The sequence below is a fragment of the Aquarana catesbeiana genome, linkage group LG05 (assembly GCF_042186555.1).
Source record: "Aquarana catesbeiana isolate 2022-GZ linkage group LG05, ASM4218655v1, whole genome shotgun sequence".
NCBI classification, from domain to species: Eukaryota; Metazoa; Chordata; class Amphibia; order Anura; family Ranidae; genus Aquarana; species Aquarana catesbeiana.
This window is the reverse complement of record NC_133328.1, coordinates 266,663,541-266,689,020: the sequence shown is the minus strand read 5'-3', so window position 1 is coordinate 266,689,020 and position 25,480 is coordinate 266,663,541. Positions and strand designations below refer to the sequence as shown.

Genomic DNA, 25,480 nt, shown 5'->3' with positions numbered 1-25,480 from the left:
GTATAAGGGCAAATAATAAGGGAGATAATGGGCAACCCTGTCGGGTACCTCTTTCGATATTAAAGGCTTCAGATTTGTATCTAGCATATTTTATATAGGCTTTGGGTTTATTATATAATGCTTTGATCCATGTTAAAAAGTGGGGTCCAAAACCCCATTTTTGTAATGAATATTGCATATATTGCCAGGATACTGTGTCAAATGCCCTCTTAATATCGAGAGATAGAAAACATAAAGGGATTTTCCGTTTTTTAGCAATATGTGCCAATAACACTGCCCTGCGTATATTATCGCCTGCCTGTCTATTTGGCATGAAGCCTACTTGATCTCTATGTATTAATTTTCCTATAATGCTATTGAGGCGTTTTGCTATTATTTTTGCTAATAATTTAATATCGAGGTTTAACAGAGAGATAGGCCGATAATTCACACAGGAAGTATCATCAGAAAGGGGTTTTGGGATCATACAAACAATTGCCATTAGTGTTTCTTGCCGAAAAGAATGTCCATCTAGAAGTTTGTTAAAAGTTTCAGTGAGAATGGGAGAGAGTATTTCTGAGAATGTTTTATAGTATAAAGCCGAGTAGCCGTCTGGGCCTGGTCTTTTGTTAAGTTTTAGGTCTTTTATGGCGTTAGCAACTTCATCTATAGTTATAGGCTCATCCAAACTGCTTTTTTGATTCTGAGATAACTCAGGTAAGGTTATTTTTGAGAAGAAGGATTCAGCTTCTGTAGGATTAAATTCATTGTTTGTCTTGTATAAAGTTGCGAGATGTGAGTGAAATTTATGGACTATTTTAACTGGATTACAAGTGTAAACATTTTTTGATAATTTCAAACGTATTGGTTTGAAAGATTTGTTAGTTGAATTTAATGCCCGAGCCAAATATGTACCTGGTTTGTTTGTATTCATGTAGAAATTGTGTTTGGAGCGTTTGAGGGATTTATCAACTGACTCAGTGAGAAATAGATCGTATTCCAATCTAGATTTTTCCAGATGAGATTTTGTACTCTGAGATGGATTATCTTGAAATGATATGTAGGCTGCATTAAAATTGAGTTCTAGTTTTTTTGCTAGATTTTTGCGTTCCCGTTTAAATAGTGCCATTTGTCTTTGTATTGTACCACGCAAGACAGGCTTATGAGCTTCCCACAGTGTTATTGGGGAGATGTCTGTTGTATTATTAATTGATATGTATTCCTTTAAAGCTTGTTCAATGGCCATCTGATGTAGTGGGTGTTTGAGCATTATGTCCGGTAAGTACCACGTTGGGTCATGCGCTTTTGGTATGGCTGAGGCTATAGTAGTGTATACTGCATTATGGTCAGACCACGGAATCGGAATTATATCTGATGCAATAATTTCTGGTATCATTCCTATTGTTAGAAAAATATGATCTATTCTGGTGAAGGTTTGATGAGGGTGCGAGAAATAAGTGAATTTCTTTTTCATTGGGTTACTTTCTCTCCATGAATCTACCAGATTGTATTTGTAAAGAAGTTGAGAAAAAGGTAATCTAGAGGTTATTTTGGATGGTGTAAAAGGTGATTTATCTAGAAATGGGAGGAGGACCTGGTTCGAATCCCCACACATTATCACTGTTCCTATTTTGTGTGTATTAATCACTTGTAATATATGTGAGAGGAATGGTGTAGGTTGTTTGTTAGGAGCGTAGTAGGAAATCACCGTGATTGCTGTATCCATTATATAACCCATGAGTATCAGGTATCTACCTTCTGGGTCTTTAATTTCTAAAGATAAGGTGAATGGTGTGGATCGGTGAAATGCAATTAGAGTTCCCCTTTGCTTGGTACAGGCAGAAGCCGTGTAAATTTGTTGATAAAAAGGAGAAATATATTTTGGAGTAGAATCTTTGGTGAAGTGTGTTTCTTGGAGGCATACTATGTGAGCCTTCTTGTTATGGAAAGTACGGAAGGCTTTGGTCCTTTTTTGAGGGACATTTATTCCCTGAACATTCAGGGAAAGTATATTCAGTGGTGCAATGGCAATAGATCAGATAGTTTTGACTTACTTTTTGTTATGCAGAGCTGACTGCGCAGATCAACCTGTGTGGACTGAAGAGATGAATAGATAGAAAAGAAACCAGTGAATTCTGGAGTAAAGAGTAAACAAAAAACATATGAGATTAGATGATACATTGTATAAATTATTTTTTGCAAGTAATCACAATTTACCCGTGAAAGAGAATAAATATCTCTCTCAGGGGAATAAGTGCCTTCGTCACACTCCCACATAATATGGTTGGGAGAATGAGGAGGGCTAATGGGGGTACACGGATCTTCCGCTTACAGGAGAGAAGTGCTATGTCAAAAGACATCAAAATGATGTTTCATTAATTGGAGTGCAGAATATAGTTTTTGTTGAAATTATTTATTCCAGGGTGGTTGTATATGGTTAGTCTTGCCCTAGGCTAAATAATTCAGTTAGAAAGGTACTGTTAATAACTTTGGTATTGATGAAGATAGTTTGAATTATTTGGGGATTTTAACCCTTTTAGAGTAAACAATTACATATTTTATTCATATGCAACTGTTTAGATATGTTAACTCATAAAATTGAGGTTGTATTGCTTCAGATTAGAATAAACAAAAACATAATTCTAGGAACTAGTTAGGTAATAATATATTTGTTTTAAGAAAAGAAAGAAAAAGCTTCCATTACTTCTGGATTATTGAACATATTTGTCCTAAAAAGTAATAAATCTATTGTTATTACCTGATAATATATAACTGAACAAGAATTTCCTTATTTCACTTATATATTCTAAGGCTATATGAATCAGAAGTAATAAGAAATATAACTGGAATGTAACATGATCCCACACAGTGTGTGACTATCAGAATGCAGTTACATTCAGTTATAAATATAGGTTTTTTTATAGAGAACCATCTCTTAGTATAATAAATGAAGAGATATCAGGAATTAGGATGTCAGTCCATTGAATCTTCTTGGTCCATGGATGATGTGGCATAACGGCCTCTTTTGTGAGAATGATGATTCCCATTTTGTTCTGAAATTTTCTGGGTGCTGCCTGAAGGTGAAGATGACGCCATTCTTCTGCGTGTGGGAGTGTTGCTGCTTGTGGGTTCTGTCAGATTTAATTTTAAAAGGGTTTGTTGTAGTTCATCTGCTGATCTGCTTCTGTAAATTGTACCTTGGTAGTTAAATCTGACTGAAAAGGGGAAGCCCCATTGATACATAATGTTGTGGCGTTGCAGTTCCATTAGTTGGGGTTTCATGGATCGTCTTTTAGTAATAGTAAGTTGGGATAGGTCAGCAAAAATTTGATAATTGTGTCCTTGAAAATTAAGTTCCTTTTTTTCTCTTGCAGCAATTAGTATTTGTTCTTTCGTTCTGTAATAATGAATTTTGTGATTATATCACGTGGGGGTCCATCTTTCTTTTTGGCTGTGAGGGCTCTGTGTACTCTGTCCAGTTCTAAATGTTTCAGTTTCAGGTATTCCCCTTATGCGCAAGTTTGAACGTCTGGCTCTATTTTCGTAATCTTCGAGCTTAGTTTGAAGTATTAAATTCTCTTTTTTTAATTGTTCCAATTCTGTTATATTTTCTTGGGTTGTAATTTCAATTTCATCCATTTTTATTTCTAAGGCTGCGGTGCGGTTTCCCAGCTCTCTTATTTCTTTGGTTAGGCTTTTTGTTATTTGGTCTGAGGTTTGTTTTAAAGCCTTATGAAGCATCTTTTCAAATTGTAATAATATTACTGGGGATACTGAGGAGGCTTGTGGAGAAGTTTGTGAGAGGATTTGTTCTGTATCTGACTCAAATGGAGAGTCTTGCTGTGACATTTTCTGTCTGTGAGAGCGCCCTGATGCTGTATCTTGTGAGGTGATTGGAGCTGCTTCAGCTGCAGTGAGTGCCTGTGAGCTCTTTGTGAGGTGATTTTTATTTCTGCCACGGTTTCCTCCCAGTACCATATTTCCTGTCCAAACTTTCACAGTTTGTTCCCTGGGGCAAAAAGGTTCAAATGGATACCTTTTGAGCCTGCAGGCTCCGCTTTGTCCTTCTCTTCTCTCCTCAGCGGTGTGGAGCTCTAACAATGCATGTCTGCTCCGGTAGGCTCCGCCTCCTGCCCCCCCCCCAGAAAGAAGACACTTCAAGCTATTTGCTGAGAGGCATGTTGAGTTCATGGAATATTTTATATTTTGCCACAAGTTTCGAGAAAATTTTTTTTTTTTTTTTTACACAAAGTTGTCACTAAATGATATATTGTTCAAACATGGCATGGTTATATGTGGAATTACACTCCAAAATACATTCTGCTGCTTCTCCTGAGTACGGGGATACCACATGTGTGGGAGTATGGCGCTGCTCTAGTGGAGTAAACTGTGATGGTAGGTCTCCATTTATTATGCCTTATATAGTATCCTGGGCTAAATATAAAGGTTAAGTAATCCAGATGATACATGTTAGCTAGCGGGAACCTTAGACATATTACATATGAGCATGTGTCCCAGTGTAATGTTTGTGATCAATTAGGCTGGTTCAAAAACCAAATGAAACTTACATTAATAAAAGATCTGAATAAAAATGTGTGGGACCCAACATATGTTACAACCTTTGAGACCCAATTTGTGCTTATTTTAGATTGTGCTACAACCTCTGACAGTTGTTTACTAATATAATCTCATATGTGGTTGGACTGAAAGTGATGTGATTGTACTCCTGAAAACATTGCTCATGAGTATGCAATATTAATTGCAAATGGAAAGCCGCAATCCCATGTCACATATCACTACATTGATAGATAGCAAAGTGCAGACGTGCTTAATATTCAACAATATATGTGCTTATTTAACATCTACTACTTAATAATATGACCAGTAAGAATTGATCATGAATATAGGAATGCTGATATTGCTAATAGTGAATATCCGCTATCCTATATTACATACCGTTATGTTAATAAATAACAAACGTGCAATAAGTGCTTAGTGCTCAAAGATATGTGTTAATATAATCTACGAATCTGTAAAAGCAAGCCGACAAGTGCAATATGTAGATTACGGCATCTGCTGTGCCGGTAAACAACATTTAAAGCACAGATCGGAGATATCCAGGGTTGCTACACAGTGGCAGATACTGTGACCACACATACCCCTGCAGGGGTGAGAATATCCGGTGAGTGCAAGCATAATAAGACCACGTTTAAGAAGCACCATCCCCAAGCCAGCACCTGGATAAGAAGTTTCTTTAAATTCAACACTGTCTTCCTAAGAGGACTTTTTCTTTCTCTTTTTGAGCCATACAAAAAGACTTTTATAAAAAAAAACTAAATTTTCTTTTCCAGCGAATACTGGGGTTTTTTCTGAGCACAAGGCACTTTGAAAAATGTTATATTATATTAACACATATCTTTGAGCACTAAGCACTTATTGCACTTTTGTTATTTATTAACATAACGGTATGTAATATAGGATAGCGGATATTCACTATTAGCAATATCAGCATTCCTATATTCATGATCAATTCTTATTGGTCATATTATTAAGTAGTAGATGTTAAATAAGCACATATATTGTTGAATATTAAGCACGTCTGCACTTTGCTATCTATCAATGTAGTGATATGTGACATGGGATTGCGGCTTTCCATTTGCAATTAATATTGTATACTCATCATGAGCAATGTTTTCAGGAGTACAATCACATCACTTTCAGTCCAACCACATATGAGATTATATTAGTAAACAACCGTCAGAGGTTGTAGCACAATCTAAAATAAGCACAAATTGGGTCTCAAAGGTTGTAACATATGTTGGGTCCCACACATTTTTATTCAGATCTTTTATTAATGTAAGTTTCCTTTGGTTTTTGAACCAGCCTAATTGATCACAAACATTACACTGGGACACATGCTCATATGTAATATATCTAAGGTTCCCGCTAGCTAACACGTATCATCTGGATTACTTAACCTTTATATTTAGCCCAGGATACTATATAAGGCATAATAAATGGAGATCTACCATCACAGTTTACTCCACTAGAGCAGCTCCATACCTACTACTGCTTTCTATTTACATTCCAGTACATTCCACCTGGTGAATTGTATATGTAGAGGCAGCAGCTCCATATCCCAATAGTACCCTTATCCACTGCCCGGATCTCCCTTACTTATTTTTAACCGAGTACAGGACCCTGAAATCCAATTCACCGCCTTTAGGCTTTCTAAGGGCGTACATTTTTGATTTTACTCCTCACTGCCTATCACAGTTTTGGAGGCCATGAAATGCCCAGAAAGCACAACCCCCCCCCAAATGACCCCATTTTGGAAACTAGACACCCCAAGCTATTTGCTGAGAGGCATGGTGAGTATTTTGCAGATCTCGCTTTTTGTCACAAAGTTTTGAAAATTGAAAAAAAGAAAAAAAAAAATTTTTCTTTTTTCTTCATTTTCAAAAATAAATGAGATCTGCAAAATATGCACCATGCCTCTTAGCAAATACCTTGGGGTGTCTACTTTCCAAAATGGAGTCATTTGGGGGGGGGGTTTGGTGCTATCTGGACATTTCAGGGCTTCCGTAACTGTGATAGGTAGTGAGGAGTAAAATCACAATTTTACGCCTTTAGAAAGCCTGAAGGCAGTACTTGGCTTTTGGGGTCCTTTATGCGGCTAGGCTCCCAAAAAGTCTCACACATGTGGTATCTCCATACTCAGGAGAAGCAGCAGAATGTATTTTGGGGTGTAATTCCACATATAACCATGTCATGTTTGAAAAATATATCATTTAGTGACAACTTTGTGCAAAAAAAAGTAGTGTCTTTTCCCGAAACTAGTGGCAAAATTTAAAATATCCCATGGACTCAACATGCCTATCAGCAAATAGCTTGGGGTGTCTACTTTGCAAAAAAAAAAACACACTATATTGCCCAAATGTTTGATGAAATAAAAAAGATGATCTTATGCCGAGTACATGGATACCAAACACGACATGCTTTAAAAATGCGCACAAACGTGCAACAAACTACATACATTTTTAAAAGCCTTTAAAAGCCTTTACAGGTTACCACTTTAGATTTACAGAGGAGGTCTACTGTTAAAATTACTGTCCTTGATCTTACTTTCGCGGTGATACCTCACATGCATGGTGCAATTGCTGTTTACATATGACAGCAGACCGACTCTTGCGTTCGCCTTTGCGTGTGAGCACAGGGGGACAGGGGTGTTTTTTTTATTATTTATTTTGTTTTCTTATTTTATTTTTAAACTGTTCCTTTCATTTTTTTTTAATCATTTTTATTGTTATCTCAGGGAATGTAAATATCCCCTAAGATAGCAATAGGTAGTGACAGGTACTCTTTTTTGAAAAAAATGGGGTCTATTAGACCCTAGATCTCTCCTCTGCCCTCAAAGCATCTGACCACACCAAGATCGGTGTGATAAAATGCTTTCCCAATTTCCCAATGGCGCTGTTTATATCCGGCGAAACCTAAGTCATGAAATGCTCGTAGCTTCCGGTTTCTTAGGCCACAGAGATGATTGGAGCCATTCTGGTCTCTGTTCAGCTCTATGGTCAGCTAGCAGACCCACCAGCTGCATTCTTGGGTTCCCTGTTGGGACAGGAGAGCACGTGAAAACAATGGAAGACGGTGGGGGGGGGGGATGTTCCCTCCCACTGCTTGTAAAAGCAGTCTAGAGGCTAATTAGATGCTAGGATTGCTTTTACACGAAAATCGACTGCTTGCTGAAAGGTATGATACCAAGATTATACCTAAACCTGCAGGCATCATTTTGGTATAACCACTCAAAATCCAGCAACATACCAGTACTGTCATGAGAGGGTTTATCCGTTGGTGGAGCTATCGGTCTCTTGGATCGCAGTACCAGTGTCCACCAGCGGGTGTCTTCCAACACCTGGGACCTGCAGTAAGAGGTCTCTCCTGCTGGTGGCACTGCTGCACCCTTGGGCCGTAGTACCGGTGTCCACCAGCGGGTGCACTCCAGCAGTGTAGAGCAAATAGCACCCTCAGCGCTCAGCTGTAACATAGGGTCAATTACTACAGCCTTATAAATACCCGGCAAGCCCTCATAGGCTTGCCTTGGTATCTTTCTCCCTTCGCCCTGACCTTGCTGCCTGTATCCTGATTGTGAACCTGTTTCTGTCCTGCTCTGCTCTGATCCGATCCCTATCCCAAGCCCATCCTGTTCTTGTCCCTCCTGATTCCCTTGGATCCCTGCCCTGCAGCCTAACCATCCATCCTCTCCCTGTCCTGCTGGTTTCCCGTCCTTGCCCATCTGCTGACCTCCCTGTGTATGACCTTGGCCTTGCTTTGTTTACGATTCCGGTATCTCCATTTACTTGTATATATTGTTGTTTGTAGTGGGTTTGTTGTGTTGGTTTTGCACTGTTTATATTCCTTTTACTTGTCACTTGTTTAATAAACACCATTATTTTTTCACTTACATGTGTTTCTGGTCTCCTCTGTGCAGTCCACACGGTCTGGTCAATTAGATCCCCTGACAGTATACCAAGGCCATCCCTGACCAGACGTGGCTGCATTGAGGAAACCATCCTGGTTTGTCAGGTCTGCTAATATGGATTTCAATGAAATCATTTATTATTCTCTGCTAGCAGAAGAGGATGGTGAATATTGAGTCCCAATACGGGGTGATTGGCGCTGTTCCACTAAACCTCATCTAATGTGCAGAAACTGGTGAAGTGTATCAAATAAAGGATGTGAATAAATAGAAAAAACTGTACATAAATTATTATATATGTAGGAATGATAAAATTTCAAACGTGTAGGAAAACTTTTCTTGGTGTATATGCGAAAAATGCCCACCTATATATAAAGTGCAGCGTGTATTATCACCTTACTTGATTTAGAGGTGATCAAAAACAAAACATTATAAGTTGGTATAAAGAAAATGGTATGAGTTCCCAAAACACCTTCAAAAAATCCTTGAAAAAATAACGTAAATATGTGCATAAAAAAGTGCTAAATTATATAAATAAGAACCTTATAATCATAAGTGCTCATAAAAGTTTTTTAGAAATAAATCATTCAATCATCAGTCCAAAAAATGTCCCAAAAAGAAAACAAGGAAAGAAAGTCCATAGAACGTTCTTCCTAAAGTGCAAATAGTAAGTCTCTTCAAACATCTAGCAATAATCTTGGTGTTGTAAACTCTTCCAGCCTTCCAAAAGATCCCCCTATGTGCCCTCACTCACCGGAAGAATTCACCCCTGCAGGGGTATCAAGCCTGTCAGCCGTATCCTGCAGCAATGGTCCCTGGTGACAATCCTCCGTTTGGATCTCCAGTCCTGGTATCCCGATCAGTTCCAGTCACTCCCCGCAGTCACATCCATATGAAACAAGAATGAGCCCCATCGCGTAAATCCGTAAAAAACTAGGCTCCTCTGCCACCAAATCCTGCAACGTCTCCTCTCCTGGTGAATATTGTCGCCAGATTTTAAAAGGGTGGACTAGTGACCAGCTGATGGAAACTATCCGATCAGCTCATTCCCTAGTGGATCAGGGGTATATGTCTTTTGAAGATGTTCAGCCCCTGATCCAGTTATGTGCAAAACCAGCCCTGTCATGTATTCCCGAGGGAAGTGATGATTTTTCGCCCCCCTTCAATTATGGCCAAGTTGAATCCCTGGTTTGGTTGTTAGAGGATGATCCAGCCTATTTTATGGAACATTATTCCTCCTGTTCACAGCAAGTGTTGTCTAATTGCATCCAGTCGGTGCAATCCTTGATTAGTCAGGCTGTGTGTGAATCAGCGTTTGTTCAACCTGTGCTGCAGGCATGGTCAGATCTCCTGTCTTTAGCTAAGCCACAATATTCCAACCCTGCCATTAATCATCTGCCTTCCCAAAAATCTATCTCCCCGTCGTCTATGGCAACCTCAGCTACAGCCCAGTTTAATCAGCCCCCTACCAAATACTACCACCCAGTCTCCAAGTGTCGCACCTATCCTGCCTTCAATCCACCTGTCTCTTCTCCTCCACCTGTAACAGTCCCACAAAACCCTTCTCTAGCTACAGTTCCTTGATCTTCCTTCGATCCAGCTACTTTCTTTTCTTACAGCCCTGCACCTACATACAAAACTGCATGGTAAACCAAAAAAGAAACAAAAATTCTTCCCGACCCACACCATTTTGCCAGTAACCCAACCTGCTCCTGCTTTCCAGCCTGATGTCTCGGTGCCTGCCTTCCAGCCGGATGTCTCGGTGCCTGCTTTCCAGCCGGATGTCTCAGTGCCTGCCTTCCAGCCGGATGTCTCGGTGTCTGCCTTCCAGTCTGATGTCCTGATGCCTACCTTCCAGCCTGATGTCTCGGTGACCGCCTTCCAGCCGGATGTCACGATGCCTGCCTTCCAGCTTGATGTCTCTGCCTTCCAGTCTGATGTGCCCACCTTCCAGTCTGATGTATCCACTCTCCAGTCTAATGCGCCTGCTTTCCAGTCTGATGTCCTGATGCCTGCCTTCCAGCCTGATGTCTCGACGCCTGCCTCCCAGCTTGATGCCTTTGCCTCACAGTCTGATGTGCCCGTTGTCCAGTCTGTCCTGATGCCTGCCTTCCAGCCTGAAGTCTCGGTGCCCGCTTTCCAGGCTGATGCGCCTGCTATCCAGTCTGATGTCTCGATGCCTGCCTTCCAGTCTGATGTCTCGATGCCTGCCTTCCAGCCGGATGTCTCGATGCCTGCCTTCCAGCCGGATGCCTGCCCTTCAGCCGAATGTCTCGATGCCTGCCCTTCAGCCGGATGTCTCGATGCCTGCCCTTCAGCCGGATGTCTCGATGCCAGCCTTCCAGCCGGATGTCTCGATGCCTGCCTTCCAGCCGGATGTCTCGATGCCTGCCTTCCAGCCGGATGCCTGCCCTTCAGCCGGATGTCTCGATGCCTGCCCTTCAGCTGGATGTCTCGATGCCTGCCTTCCAGCCGGATGTCTCGATGCCTGCCTTCCAGCCGGATGTCTCGATGCCTGCCTTCCAGCCGGATGCCTGCCCTTCAGCCGGATGTCTCGATGCCTGCCCTTCAGCCGGATGTCTCGATGCCTGCCTTCCAGCCGGATGTCTCGATGCCTGCCTTCCAGCCGGATGTCTCGATGCCTGCCTTCCAGCCGGATGTCTCGATGCCTGCCTTCCAGCCGGATGTCTCGATGCCTGCCTTCCAGCCGGATGTCTCGATGCCTGCCTTCCAGCCGGATGTCTCGATGCCTGCCTTCCAGCCGGATGTCTCAGCCTTCCAGCCTGATGTACCCGCTCTCCAGTTTGATGCCTTAAAGCCTGCCTTCCAGCCTGAAGTCTCAGTGCCCGCTTTTCAGTCTGATGTGCTCACTTCCCAGTCTGATGTCTTCATGCCTGCCTTCCAGCCTGATGTCTCGAAGCTTGCCTTTCAGCCTGATGTCTCGGTGTCTGCATTTCCACCTGATGTCTCTATGCCTGCCTTCCAGCCTGACTCCAGCCTGGTGTGCCAGCTTACCAGCCTGGTGTGCCAGCTTCCCAGTCTGATGTGCCAGCTTCCCAGTTTGATGTGCCAGCTTCCCAGTTTGATGCACCTGCCTTCCAGTTTGATGTGCCAGCTTCCCAGTCTGATGTGCCAGCTTCCCAGTTTGATGTGCCAGCTTCCCAGCCTGATGTCTCGAAGCTTGCCTTCCAGCCTGATGCCTCGATGCCTGCCTACCAGCCTGATGTACCTGCCTCCCAGTCTGATGTGCCAGCTTCCCAGTCTGATGTGCCAGCTTCCCAGTCTGATGTGCCAGCTTCCCAGTCTGATGTGCCTGCTTTCCAGCCTATTGTCTCAGTGCCTGATGTCTCAGTGCCAGCTTCCCAGACTGATGTGCCAGCTTCCCAGACTGATGTGACAGCTTCCCAGACTGATGTGCCTGCTGCCCACTGCCCAGCTTGGTGTATTCCTGCCCGCTGTCTGCTCGGATGTGCCCCCTGTCTGCTCGGATGTGCCCCCTGTCTGCTCGGATGTGCCCCCTGTCTGCTCGGATGTGCCCGCTGTCTGCTCGGATGTACCCACTGTCTTCTCAGATGTACCCACTGTCCAGTTTGATGTACCCGATGCCCAGCCTGATGTGCCCTCATCTGTTCGGCTGGAGGTCATGAACTTTGGACAATTGCACCTTGTTGGAGCGTCCGGAGGCCGCTCCTTTGGGGGGGGTACTGTCATGAGAGGGTTTACTCGTTGGTGGCGCTATCGGTCTCTTGGATCGCAGTACCAGTGTCCACCAGCGGGTGTCTTCCAACATCTGGGACCTGCAGTAAGAGGTCTCTCCTGCTGGTGGCACTGCTGCACCCATGGGCCGTAGTACCGGTGTCCACCAGCGGGTGCACTCCAGCAGTGTGGAGCAAACAGCACCCTCTGCGCTCAGCTGTAACATAGGGTCAATTACTACAGCCTTATAAATACCTGGCAAGCCCTCATAGGCTTGCCTTGGCATCTTTCTCCCTGCGCCCTGACCTTGCTGCCTGTATCCTGATTGTGAACCTTTTTCTGTCCTGCTCTGCTCTGCTCTGATCCGATCCGATCCCTATCCCAAGCCCATCCTGTTCTTGTCCCTCCTAAATTTCCTTGGATCCCTGCCCTGCAGCCTAACCATCCATCCTCTCCCTGTCCTGCTTGTTTCCCGTCCTTGCCCATCTGCTGACCTCCCTGTGTATGACCTTGGCCTGGCTTTGTTTACGATTCCGGTATCTCCATTTACTTGTATATATTGTTGTTTGTAGTGGGTTTGTTGTGTTGGTTTTGCACTGTTTATATTCCTTTTACTTGTCACTTGTTTAACACCATTATTTTTTCACTTACATGTGTTTCTGGTCTCCTCTGTGCAGTCCACACGGTCTGGTCAATTAGATCCCCTGACAAGTACGTTGCTGGTCCTTGTTGGGCATATATTGTAATGTTCTTTTTTTCATGCAGCCTGTGAGCTAAACGAAAAAAAGAGATTGATCGGTGAGTATGCCCACCATTAGAATACTGCCCTTCATCCACCCACTTCTAATAATGGGCATACATGCACCATTTTTTTTTTTTTTTTTTTTTTTTTAACGGTGGTGGTGAAATCACCTCCTACAGCTCTGATTTAAATATTGTGGGAGCAAACGCTCTTGCTGTCAAGATAAATAAATCAGTGCTGCAGCTGAACAGTGTACCTGCTAAGCAAATGATGATTAACAATAAAACAAAGTAACATTATAGTATAACAGTAAGACATACCATACCTGCAAAGCAAATACAATAAAACATAGTACAAATAAAACATTTAACGCACTCTGTGCCTAAAAAATATATGCTAAAGCATGGGGGCAAATCGCCCCTCCACCCCTGCCCCCATGCTTCGGCATATATGCTCTTTTTTTGTTAACTGTGATGGTGAAATCACCTTCTACAGCTCTGGAGTCACTGATTTACGTATCGTGGGAGCAAACGCTGTTGCTGTCAAGATTAATAAATCAGTGCTGCAGTTGAATGGCGTACCTGAAAACAAAAAAATGGTTAACAATAAAACACAGTAAACAGTAAAGTATAAAAGAATTACATACCTGAAATGCAAACATGATAAAACATAGTAACAATAAAACATTGCATTGTAGAATACAGTAAAAAAGAGCAGAACAATAGAGAGAGAATATAATGATCCTGCGCAAAACCTAAATACCAATGTGAAACATATTCATCTACTCAATGGTCAACCAAAGTGCGAAGGATAATAAAATTAGTGAGCAATATTAGAGTGTGTGAGTATTAAACTCTACCGTAACAATATTGCCCCAACTAAAAGATTATAGTCAGACAAAAGAGATCATAATGACCAAAAAAAAAAAAAAAATGTGATCATACTGGCAAAAAAATGTGAGGAAAATATGTGAAAAACAATCACAACAATAACGATATATCATGTAAAATAAGAAGAAATAGGAAAAAGTCCCAGAAAAATAAAAAATGTAAAATAATGATGGGAACAGTTCATAAATCTTCACAATAGAAAAAAGCAGGGCATGTCAAGTTGACTGAAGTATGCTGACATCCATTCAATATGCTCACAGAGCCCTTACCTTAAAGGTAAAAACAAATGCCTTACTCCAAATGGATAGTTGCCACAATTCCTCATCCCCAAATCCGTCCGGAAGGAAGAAGACCACTTGGAAGGATGAACAGGGTCAGCCTCACCCCAGTAAACGAATCCACATGGAAAAATAAATGGGCTTGCGTTATCGCAAATATACCAACTTTATTTAAACTATTAAAAAATATTAAAAAACTGCTTAAATGTAAGCCGTTACAGCCAAGCAAAAGGTTGTCAAACATAAAAACGGCAATCTAAGCCACCTAGTACATCACTTACGGTCCGCAATCACAACAACCGGTTCAAATAACAACTTCCGGTAGCGTCAATAACGTCTATCCATTGGGATAGACGTTATTGACGCTACCGGAAGTTGTTACTTTGAACCGGTTGTTGTGATTGCGGACCGGAAGTGATGTACTAGGTGGCTTAGAACGCCGTTTTTATGTTTGACAACCTTTTGCTTTGCTTTGCCAGTATGATCACATTTTTTATTTTATTTTTTTGGTCATTATGATCTCTTTTGTCTCACTATGATCTCTTAGTTGGGGCAATATTGTTACGGTAGAGTTTAATACTCACACACTCTAATATTGCTCACTAATTTTATTATCCTTTGCACTTTGGTTGACCATTGACTAGTTGCATATGTTTCATTACACATTTATTTAGTTTTTCCTTTCACATTGATATTTAGGTTTTGCGCTTGGTCATTATATTTTATATATATTCCCTGTTTGTTTGCGGGTGATTTGTGATCACTATTAGATTTTGCAGCAATTCCATCACATTTATTCACATCTATATTCACATTTAGATTCATATTTAATAGCGCAGAAGTCCTTTCTATTCAATAGAGAGAGAATACAATAAAATGACAACTATATTTGTTTTTTTATTTTATATATATATATATAATGTGTGTGTGTAAGGCTGTAATTGCAGGAGGAGTCAGGCTGCACAAAGCTTGCCCTCCTTTGCCTCCTTCCTTGTGGTCGTAGGATCTCGTGTCAGCGTCATTTCCGGGCGACTCTGACGTCACTTCCGGGTCATGGATTGAACGAGGAGGACGTTCGGCGGCTGCTCTCTCTGCTCATGGCAGGTCTCGGCAGTGTTACCATGCGTCAGGGTCTTGTGCGTTGCGGGCACAGGGATAGGGGTAGTGTTCTTCCCTCCATTTTCACTTTACTCTGGTCAGCTCGGGGTTCAGGTAGCACCATGTTTTGGGGTTGCAAGTTGGGGGGGGTGTGTTTGGGGGGGTTTTCAGGAGAGGACGGCAGAGTATCATATGACACGATGTCACTAGCACTGCATAGCACGTCTTTATTCCAGGAGTACAGGTTAGCAATCTAATGAAACATCTTTTTTCTAGCAGTGATCCATGTTTTTCCAGTTTGAAATAGTGTAGGTCATTGCACATAGTATGAGTGGGCTTCAGCATTGTGCAGGAATCATTGTATCTTTATGCTGTAAGGTTCCTCATTCTCCTGAGCTCCACGTAGTAGGTTCTGGCACTCTCAGGGCTGAACTTGTGTCTGGGCACGTGTGCAGGTCACTCGCATGCACGATGCTGTCAGGCTGCACTCTGGCTGGCTCTGTTGTTGCCTGCAGGGCTGGGGGTCTCTGTTGTCGGGGGCGGGGGTCGGAGTTGGCAGGACTAGGGATGATGATGACTACATTAGTGTTTTTGGTGTTTGGGTCCGCTGTCACCACTGTTAGGTTGCAGCATAGGTATGCATGGGCAGGGTCTCCTCCCTCCTCAGCCTCATGGTGGTTCTCCCCCCCTCCTCAGCTTCGTGTGATGGGTTCTCCCCTCCTGAGCGCCCCGTGGTTTATAGTGTGGGTCTTCTTATTAGGTTCTTTGGGGGTCCTTGGCATAGTATGATTTCTCATGCAATTTTTACAGTTTCTCATGCAATTTACATTCTCATGCGATTTTACGGTTTTCTCATGCAATTTATGTTTTTCTCATGCAATTTACGTTCTCAGGGTTTACGATTTCTCATGCAATTTTACGTTTTTCTCATGCATTTTTTTACATTTTTCTCATGCAGTTTTACGGTCTTTCTATGCAGTTTTACGGTTTTCGCATGCAATGTTATAGCTTTCTCATGAAGTTTCTCATGAAATTTTATGCTTTCTTATGAAATTTCGTTTTTTTCATGCAGTTTACTTTCTAATGCGATTTTACGGTTTTCTCATGCGTTCTCAGGCAATTTACGATTTCTCATGCAGTTTTAGGGCTTTCTCATGCAATTTTACGACTTTCTCATGTAGTTACGGGTCTCATGCAATTTTACGCTTTCTTATGACATTTTTCGCTTTTTTCGTGCAATTTTTGGTTTCTCATGCAATTTACATTCTCATGCGATTTTACGGTTTTCTCATGCAATTTATGTTTTTTCTCATGCAATTTATGTTCTCAGGCAATTTATGATTCCTCATGCAGGTTACTATTTCTCATACAATTTTACAGTTTCTCATGTCAGTTACAATTTCTCATGCAATTTACGTTCTCATGTCAATTACGATTTCTCGTATGGTTTACGATTTCTCATGCAGTTTTAGGGTTGTTTCCATGCAGTTTTAGGGTTTTTCTCATGCTATTTTACGTTTTTCTCATGTAGTTTACAGTTTCTCAATTTTTCGCTTTTCTCATGCAATTAATGGTTTCTCAAATTCAAGTGTTCCCATGTTTCTCACGTTTCCCACGTTTCCCATGTCCTCACGTTTCCCATGTCCTCACGTTTCCCATGTTCTCACGTTTCCCATGTTCTCACGTTTCCCATGTTCTCACGTTTCCCATGTTCTCACGTGTTCTTCACGTTTTCACGTTTCCCATGTTTCTCTCGTTTCCCATGTTTCTCACGTTTCCCACGTTTCCCATGTTCTTACGTTTCCCATGTCCTCACGTTTCCCATGTTCTCACGTTTCCCATGTTCTCACGTTTTCTTCACGTTTTCTCACGTTTCTCATGTTTCTCTCTTTTCCCATGTTTCTTACGTTTCCCATGTCCTCACGTTTCCCATGTCCTCACGTTTCCCATGTCCTCACGTTTCCCATGTCCTCACAATTCTCATGTCCTCACAATTCCCATGTTCTCACATTTCCCATTTTCTCACGTTTCCCATGTCCTCACGTTTCCCATGTTCTCACGTTTTCTTCACGTTTTCTCACGTTTCTCACGTTTCCCATGTTTCTCTCGTTTCCCATGTTTCTCTCGTTTCCCATGTTCTCACATTTCCCATGTTCTCACGTTTCCCATGTTTCCCATTTTCTCACGTTTTCCATGTTCTTACGTTTTCCATGTTCTCACGTTTCCCATGTCCTCACGTTTCCCATGTTCTCACGTTTTCTTCACGTTTTCTCACGTTTCCCATGTTATTGTCTTTCGTTCGCTGCATTTCCGTTAGTTAGTGCTTGCATCCAGGATCTGTCACGTCTACAGATCCAATACAGGCTGAGGTTTTGTTTCTAATTGATTGTCGTCCCACAATCTTCTCACCTGTAGTTCATACGTCATACGTCCTCGTCACCATTACACCTTTTACTACTACCCACCACAGTCTGTGGGGACTTTAGCCCTGAGTGTTCGTTTTTAATTTCCTGTCTTGGCGCTGCAGGTTGCTCGGGCTGGCTTGCTGCATTCAGTAGGGTGGTGTTGTCATTAGGTTCACATTCATGCGCTGTTGGTCTTGTCATGTCTGCACCCACATCCTCATACTTGTCAGGTAGTAGGGGTGTTATGTCATGGGCTGTTTGTCTGCAATGTTCTCTGGTCACGTTTACACACATGGTTGTCCATGTTCTTCCACTGCAGGTTACCCTTCACGTCTATGGGTTAACAGATTGAGGTGATCGTTTTTAATTGGCTTGTTCGGTGGCAAGTCTCCTCATCTGTTCTTACGCTGCATACATATTTCATTTAAACTCACGTTTCTCATGCAATTTACGGTTCTCATGCAATTTACGGTTCTCATGCAATTTGTTGTTTCTATGCCAACTCACATTTTTTTTTATGTTTCTCTCGTTTTCCCAGGTTTCTCATGTTTTCTCAATGTTACTCTCGTTTCTCATGTTTCTCACTTTGTTCATCAAGTAGCTCACCCTCTCTCAGAACCTGGTCCGTCCCAAGGCTTCATTTTTTCACACTCGGCTAGCTTCAACTCTTGACCCGATGGCAGTATTCATACGCAGTGGACTGCTTCCCTGGCTTCGGCGTGGGAAACCCAGCTTTTTAAGTTACTAATCCCTTGCTCGTCAACTGCAAGTGCGGAGCTGGTTACCCAGCGGACTGCGGTTTCTTTCCTGTCCCAATGCATACTACCTTTAATTTTCTTAGCTACGTCCGGCCAGGAGTGGCAATAGTATAGAACTATTGGTAAGTCAGCCTATGGCAGCTCCAGCAGCCTCTACGGGCTCAGGGGCTTTAGTGGATTCCGGAACCTTCTCAGTGCCTAGGCCAGTACCAGTAGGCTCAGGTCTCAGACGCAAATGCTGCGTCACGCCTTCTCTTCAGTTCCAGCATTTGTGTTGGATTGGGTTTCTATTTGGCTGTCGCTACAGCCTTGATCGTTAAGTCTTTATTTTGAATACCACGAAGGCTCCTGACACTGCTTGGGATGTTTTCCAGTCAAAATTTCCCAGTCCTGGTGGTTAACATCCAGTTCCTACTTGTTTTTCTTTTTTGCCTCTTTCAACTCATATCGGCCTACAGCACTATCAGGGCGTATCTGGCTAGGACTCAGAATTTCTTCTTGTTGGTAGACCCCGACAGGCCTTTCTTTATTTTCTACACACTCTATTAAGCCGTCCTCAGGGATCCTGAAGAGCAGCCCTCCAGCTGTGCTCAGCAGACTTCTCGCCATGGTTACATCTGCATGCTCGCAAGGCGCGGCAATCGGGTGGTGGCACTATCAGGTTTTTGGAGCCTGGTAAGGCATGGTGCCTGGTGTTGGTTTAAACCAGCTAGGCTGTGCTACATCTGATAAACCCAGGGGTGGTCCTCGGTTGCCTTTTCCTAGAACTCCCCTCTCCGTAGCTCATTGCATACTTCATTGCCGCCCCCTTTTTTGGCCAATCGGGGTCTGGACCCTAAGGCATACTTTGGCATTCATTCAAGATAGGAACAGCTTCTGTGAATTTGTGCTGGGGGCCCCGGCCCTTATTTGGGTAGGTGGAGGTCGTCTTGTTTCTCTGGGTATGTCCCAGAGCCACTTCTGAGATGCCACAAGCAGTTGTCAATTTGGCAGATTGTACGTTTATTCAGTGGGTAATAAATCTGGTTGTTAAAGCTTTCATCCTACTGGGTTTATTTTTGCCCCCTTTTAGGCATACTGACCACGTGACCCAGGCACACTTCAGGTCTATCTTCTCTGTTGCTCTTTGTTCCTTTCCTACACTATCCACAGATTGACTCCGAGTACAAGTGTAAGGCTGACCGCAGGTCAGCCTGTAATTGTAGGAGGAGTCAGGCTGCATAAAGCCTGCCCTCCTTTGCCTCCTTCCTTGTGGTCGTAGGATCTCGTGTCCCACCCACCCGTTCCCTTTTTTCTTTTTCATTTAATTTAATTTCATACTTGGGTATGCCCCCTTTTAGGCTTTCCATGATCAAACAAGTGACTAAAAAGTGGCACGTTTGTGTAATAATTGTCCACATACAAATAGTACCCCTTTCCGAATAATGGTGACACCAAGTCCCACACAATCTTATCTCTTCCCTTGTAAACCATAAAACTATATGTATAGCCTGTGGCCCTGTCACAGAGCTTATACATCTTGACCCCATAACTGGCACGCTTGCTGGGAAGATACTGTTTGAATGACAAGCGGCCAGAAAACTTAATCAGGGACTCATCAACGCAGACAACTTGATGGGGAGTAAACAAGGCTGCAAACTGTTGGTTGAAGTGGTATACGAGGGGCCGAATTTTGTAGAGCTGATCGTATCCAGGGTCACCCCGAGGAAGACAGAGTTCATCATCATTGAAGTGCATGAACCGCACGATCTGCTCGTATCGTGCTCTGGCCATGGAGGCAGAGAACATGGGCATATGGTGAATTGGGTCAGTAGACCAATATGACCGCAACTCGCTCTTCTTAGTTATGCCCATGAGGAGGGATAGGCTCAGAAAGGTCTTAAATTCGGAAACCGTAATAGGTTTCCAATCTCTGGCAAGGGTCAAATGGGGATTAGCGGTGATGAATTGACCAGCATACGAATTGCTTTGGTGCACAATAGATCTATAGAGATCTTCCGTGAAAAACAGCGAATAAAAATCAAGTGACGTAAAATCGACTGTTTCCACCTGAATTCCGGGTTGGCCAGTGAATGGGGGAAGTACAGGTGCTGCAGAAGTGGTGGGTTCCCAATTAGGATTGGCAAATGCAGCAGGAAGGGCACTATGGGCTCGACGGGCCTGTCTTTGTCTCCTTGGTGGCTGTGGGACACTAGTTGTGCTAGCCACCTCACCAGCTTGAACTGCACTTATGGGACTCACAACGTCACCACGTGATACTGCAGTGCTGGTTTGACTATGACCAGGGTGTACTAGGCCACTGGTGCTTGCCAGTTCACCAGAAGGATGAGTGCGTTTAGTACTGACTCTCTGCTCCATACGAGAGCCCTGCGGTTCTTGTACCTCAACAACAGCAGAAGAATGGGGTTGGGTACGCCTGACCTTGGCAGGGACCACAACTCCGTCGTCAGAGCTACCTGTCACTGCTGTCTACAGGATCATAACCTGAGCCTGAATCTGACAGATGGGAGACTTCCTCTTCACTATCTGTCATGCTCAAAAACATGTAGGTCTCTTCACTACTGTACCTTCGATTTGACATTTTGGTCCCTAAATTTACTGGTAAAGTAGTGAGACTCACAGTAAAAAGAACTCGACTGTCAGCGACTGATTCAAACGCTACCAAAAAAACTGTTAGCATTCGCAGGGATGAGGCCTGATGCTGCAGTTATGTGTGTTGTGTTTTTGTAAGTTGACAGTGATCGATCGATACTGCACTTGGGTGGGCTGGGCGAAGGGGCTAAACACAGGTGCTAGCAGGTATCTGGGCTGATTCCTCTAATACTGCGTTTTTGGGAACCCTAAACGATTGGGGATGCCAATATAGTTCTGATCAGATCAAAGATATCGATCCATTCAGACACTATACTACTAAGGGAAGTGTATGGTGCATGCGTGGGTGTTAGCGCTACTGGCACTAATCTGATGCTGCCTAGGGCGACGCAGACCCTGACTGATGCTAAAACCGATATCACCCGGGGGCGATCAGGGGGTTTAACCTTTATTTGGTAATATACGGCGGGTGCCCTGAAAAAAAACAAACTAAAAAGCAAACTAACCAACCAGCGTAGAAATAAAACATGTTTCAAATCTTTCCGATGGACTCGAGTCCGGTCGAAAAATCTGCTCGTCTGTATGCTAGTCTGACGGACTAAAACCGACGCTAGGGCAGCTATTGGCTACTGGTTATCAACTTCCTTATTTTAGTCCGGTCGTACGTCATCACGTACGAATCCGTCGGACTTTGGTGTGATCATGTGTAGGCAAGTATGTTCGTTAGGAAAGTCTGTCGGAAGTCCGCCGAAAGTCCGTCAGATAGACCGTCGGACCAGTCCGGTCGAAAAGTCTGCTCATGTGTGCGCGGCATTAAACGTCCCCTCTCCTCTCACTGGAATCGAAAAGACACCACAAGGAGAGATGACATCACTTCCTTCCGTTATGTGTTTAAACTTACACAGGCAGGGGAATGATTTCATTCGTTAGGACCGATCATCAGGTCCAGGCCATAAATCATTGGCTGGGACCTGAAGGACTGATCGGTTCTCTAACGAATCCAAACGCAGCAGGCAAAGGGGGGGGGGGGGCGCGGCCGCACCCCCCCACCCACAGGGAAGGACGTACAGGTACGCCCATTTGCCCACCTGTGTAATTCTGCCGACGTGTATCGGTGTGCGGTTAAACAACGGGTATCATCCAGTTTTTATTCCTGATCTCCCTATTTCAACTCCAATTCTTTCTGTTACTTGAAAGATTAACTACTTTGCAGGAGATTCAAGAGAAATTGATCGAGACTTTGAGAAAGGCTCGGGAATGTTACAAGAAGGTTGCTGATAGACATTGCAGATCACTTCGTACCTTTCGTGTGGGTGACAAAGTTTGGTTATCAACCAAAAATGTAAAGGTCCATGTACCACCTGCAAAGCTGGCCCAAAAGTCTGTAGGACCAGCTCAATCCTGTTACCTTTCGCTTAAAACTTCCTGACAGTATGAAAATTCACCCTGTTTTTCACATATCACTGCTTAAACCATTTAATGAAAATCCTTTTTCTGGAAGAATTCTTCTACCTCCTCCACCTGTTGAGGTACAGGGTGAAATAGAATTTGTGGTGGAGAAAATTCTTGATTCCAGGATCTTTAGAAACAAGCTACAATATCTGGTCCAATGGGCAGGATATGGGCGAGAAGAAAATTATTGGGAGCCTGAGGAGAATGTAATGCCCCTAGATTAGCAAGAGAATTCCACCAGCGGTTTTCTCACAAACCCAGCCCCAAGATGTCCAGAGGACGGGAGTACTGTCAGGATCTGGGCTCAAACCTGTGACCTCTTCTGTGTCTGGGATTGACTCTTCTCACTGAGCTATCTGGAATGCTAGACAGCTCCCTGCCTGATCTATTGAACAATCCTCCCTGATCCATTGGACAACCTTGCCTTGTGTCTTGATTGCTGATGAACCTTGAATTCCTTTCTCCTCTCATTAAATTCCTATATAAGCCTGGTCTCTGCACTTCCTCTTTGCCAGGTTATTGTGCTTTCTCAGCCAGTGCCTTGCTTTTGTCTTCCCTGCTGCCATCCATATTTTGCTACCACTCGTTATCGACCCTTGGCTTGCTCCTTGACTACTCTTCTGCCTGATCCCAACCTGCAACTACTCGTTACTGACCTTTTGGCTTGTTTACTGACCATGATTCTGTTGATCCTTATCTGCTTATTCGCTACTGGGCCCCAGCTTGTTCACCTCCTGGTGGGGCAATCCTGAGGACCATGACCTGGTACTAACATGCAGCTAAATCCATCTCCAACATCAGGAGCTCTGGTGAACACCAGTTAGTACTTAGACTCCACACCTCAGGTGAGCCTGCGTCATCTACCAGGGTGACTGCATGTGTACCTATTCTGCTGGTCAGTGGTAGTTCTGCAACTGCTATAGCAACTGGTCTTCGCGCCTGACACCTGATCATGACACTGGTTGGTAATCATGCTGAAAACCCAGTATTCTCTTGCTTGAAAACACAGCAGCCTTTCATTTTTCATATTCATTGTACCTTCCTCATTGCTACCTTGTGTGCTGCAGATGCCTGTAACGCTATTCATAAAAAGACTGTTGAGGATTCTTGCAGAGACATGCATAACCAATTTGCACATTGTTGCAAATGTTTACAGTTGCGTCACAAAATTTCAGGAATTTGTTGAGGCGGATTATCTAAGGATTCTACAGCTTTAATCTATCAGTGGCTTTCTATGCTTGACTGTGTCAACCACATTCTCAGTCTTGCTTCATGATCCTATCGCTAAATGCTACTTTGTTTCTTTTTGCCAAATTTCACCCAATTCAATCAAAATTTCCAGAGCAATTCTCCTGTTACCTGACTTGTACTTCAAGTATTGCCAACTGCTCAAAAGTCTCCATGGCCACTTTATCAGGCCAAACTCGTTGGTTTCACTTACAAATGATGCACTGATTGCATTTGACCACACACATAGTGCAAACTTCAGATCAATAGGCAGCATTTTCATTGGCTACCAAACAAGGGAATTTGTCAGCTGTTCAACACTGCATGGTCCAAACAACAACATTTTACACAAGAGCTGTAACTGCTATTAAAAAAGGATGCCCATTACAAACAGAATTATTCAGCTGTTGGCTTTACTAAAATTTTCAAACAGGTCTACTGCTAAATCTGGGGACATTATTAAACTTGCAAAGCATTTTTCAAAAATTGTTGCCCCATCTGATTTTGATGCACTGCATACTGAATTTATTGAATACCAAGTGAGACCGATTTCACTGATGTTGCTGAGACTGGCGCATAAGATTCCTACTGGCACATGGTAGGACAAAGCTGTATTCTCCTTCAGAACAATTTGAAAATACCTACATTCCCACATCTGGTTACATTTGCAAAAACTATGCTTTCCCTGCCCCATGGGACAGCTAAGGTAGAACATGCTTTCATCTGTGCAGTCAATGATGACTGATCTTAGGAACAAAATTTCCACTTCCTTCAAGTTTTGCAAAAACTGTACATGAAATAGATGCTGTATTGAGTCTCCAAACATTTCCTTATATATAAATGTCTCTTAACAATCCACTTCACCTTCACAGTCACCTGGCCTTAGTTTTAGATCCTTCCAAACTTTTAGGATCTGGAATTGGGGAGAAAACACATAAATTAGTTTGTCAAAAAACCTTAAAAGATCAGCAACGTTCTCTGTGAGATCCGAATGGACAAAATATAAGCAAGTGAGTAACACACTTTCAAACCAAATCCCATAGGGAGAGAGTCCAATATCCCCCTTAGAGGCTTGATAAAATATAGGAAAACATTCAGGCAAAAGTTTTTTAGTTTCTTACTCTACTGTTGGAAGGACTGCTGTCAGAAAAGAGTGGACCAGGAAGAATTACTCAGCAAATGCCTGAACATGTTGATACGACAATGTTTGCCCACAAGTTTGAAACTGTACCCATTTCTAAAAGTAAACCACTGGGTGTTTCTTCTGCTGCTGCTGGTAACATGTATAAGGACAAAGATGATGACATAGTGGTGGTGTAGGAATATAGTCAAGTGAGGAGAAGAAATCAATCAATTTTGTATAAAAGGAATAATATGTTTATACTGTGAGGGCATTTGAAATAGTTTTAAACGGAGAAAATTATACTTTGAGTTGTGAAAATACAGTGCCTTGAAAAAGAATTCATACCCCTTGAAATTTTCCACATTTTGTCATGTTACAAAAACGTAAATGTATTCTATTGGGATTGGTATGTGACAGACCCACACAAAGTGGCACATAATTGTGAAGTGGAAGGAAAATTATAAATGGTTTTCATTGTTTTTTTTACAAATAAATATGTAAAAAGTGTGGCGTGCATTTGTATTCAGCCCCCCCCCCGAGTCAATACTTTGTAGAACCACCTTTCGCTGCAATTACAGCAAAAAGTCTTTTTGGGGAGGTCTCTACCAGCTTTGCACATCTAGAGAGTGCCATTTTTGCCAATTCTTTGCAAAATAGCTCAAGCTCTGTCAGACTGGATGGAGAGTGTCTGAACAGCAATTTTTAAATCTTGCCACAGATTCTCAATTGGATTTAGGTCTGGACTTTGACTGGGCCAT

The 25,480-nt window shown here is 42.9% G+C and overlaps 1 long non-coding RNA gene across 1 annotated transcript in view; it reads right to left on the bottom strand.

Moving 5' to 3' along the window:
• Nucleotides 1–25,480, bottom strand: part of LOC141144764 (uncharacterized) — a 131,271-nt gene that overhangs the window by 37,787 nt on the left and 68,004 nt on the right. Inside the window, exon 2 of the long non-coding RNA XR_012244461.1 lies at nt 12,809–12,930. This is a non-coding gene — a long non-coding RNA (uncharacterized lncRNA). The remainder of the gene's footprint in view (nt 1–12,808; nt 12,931–25,480) is intronic.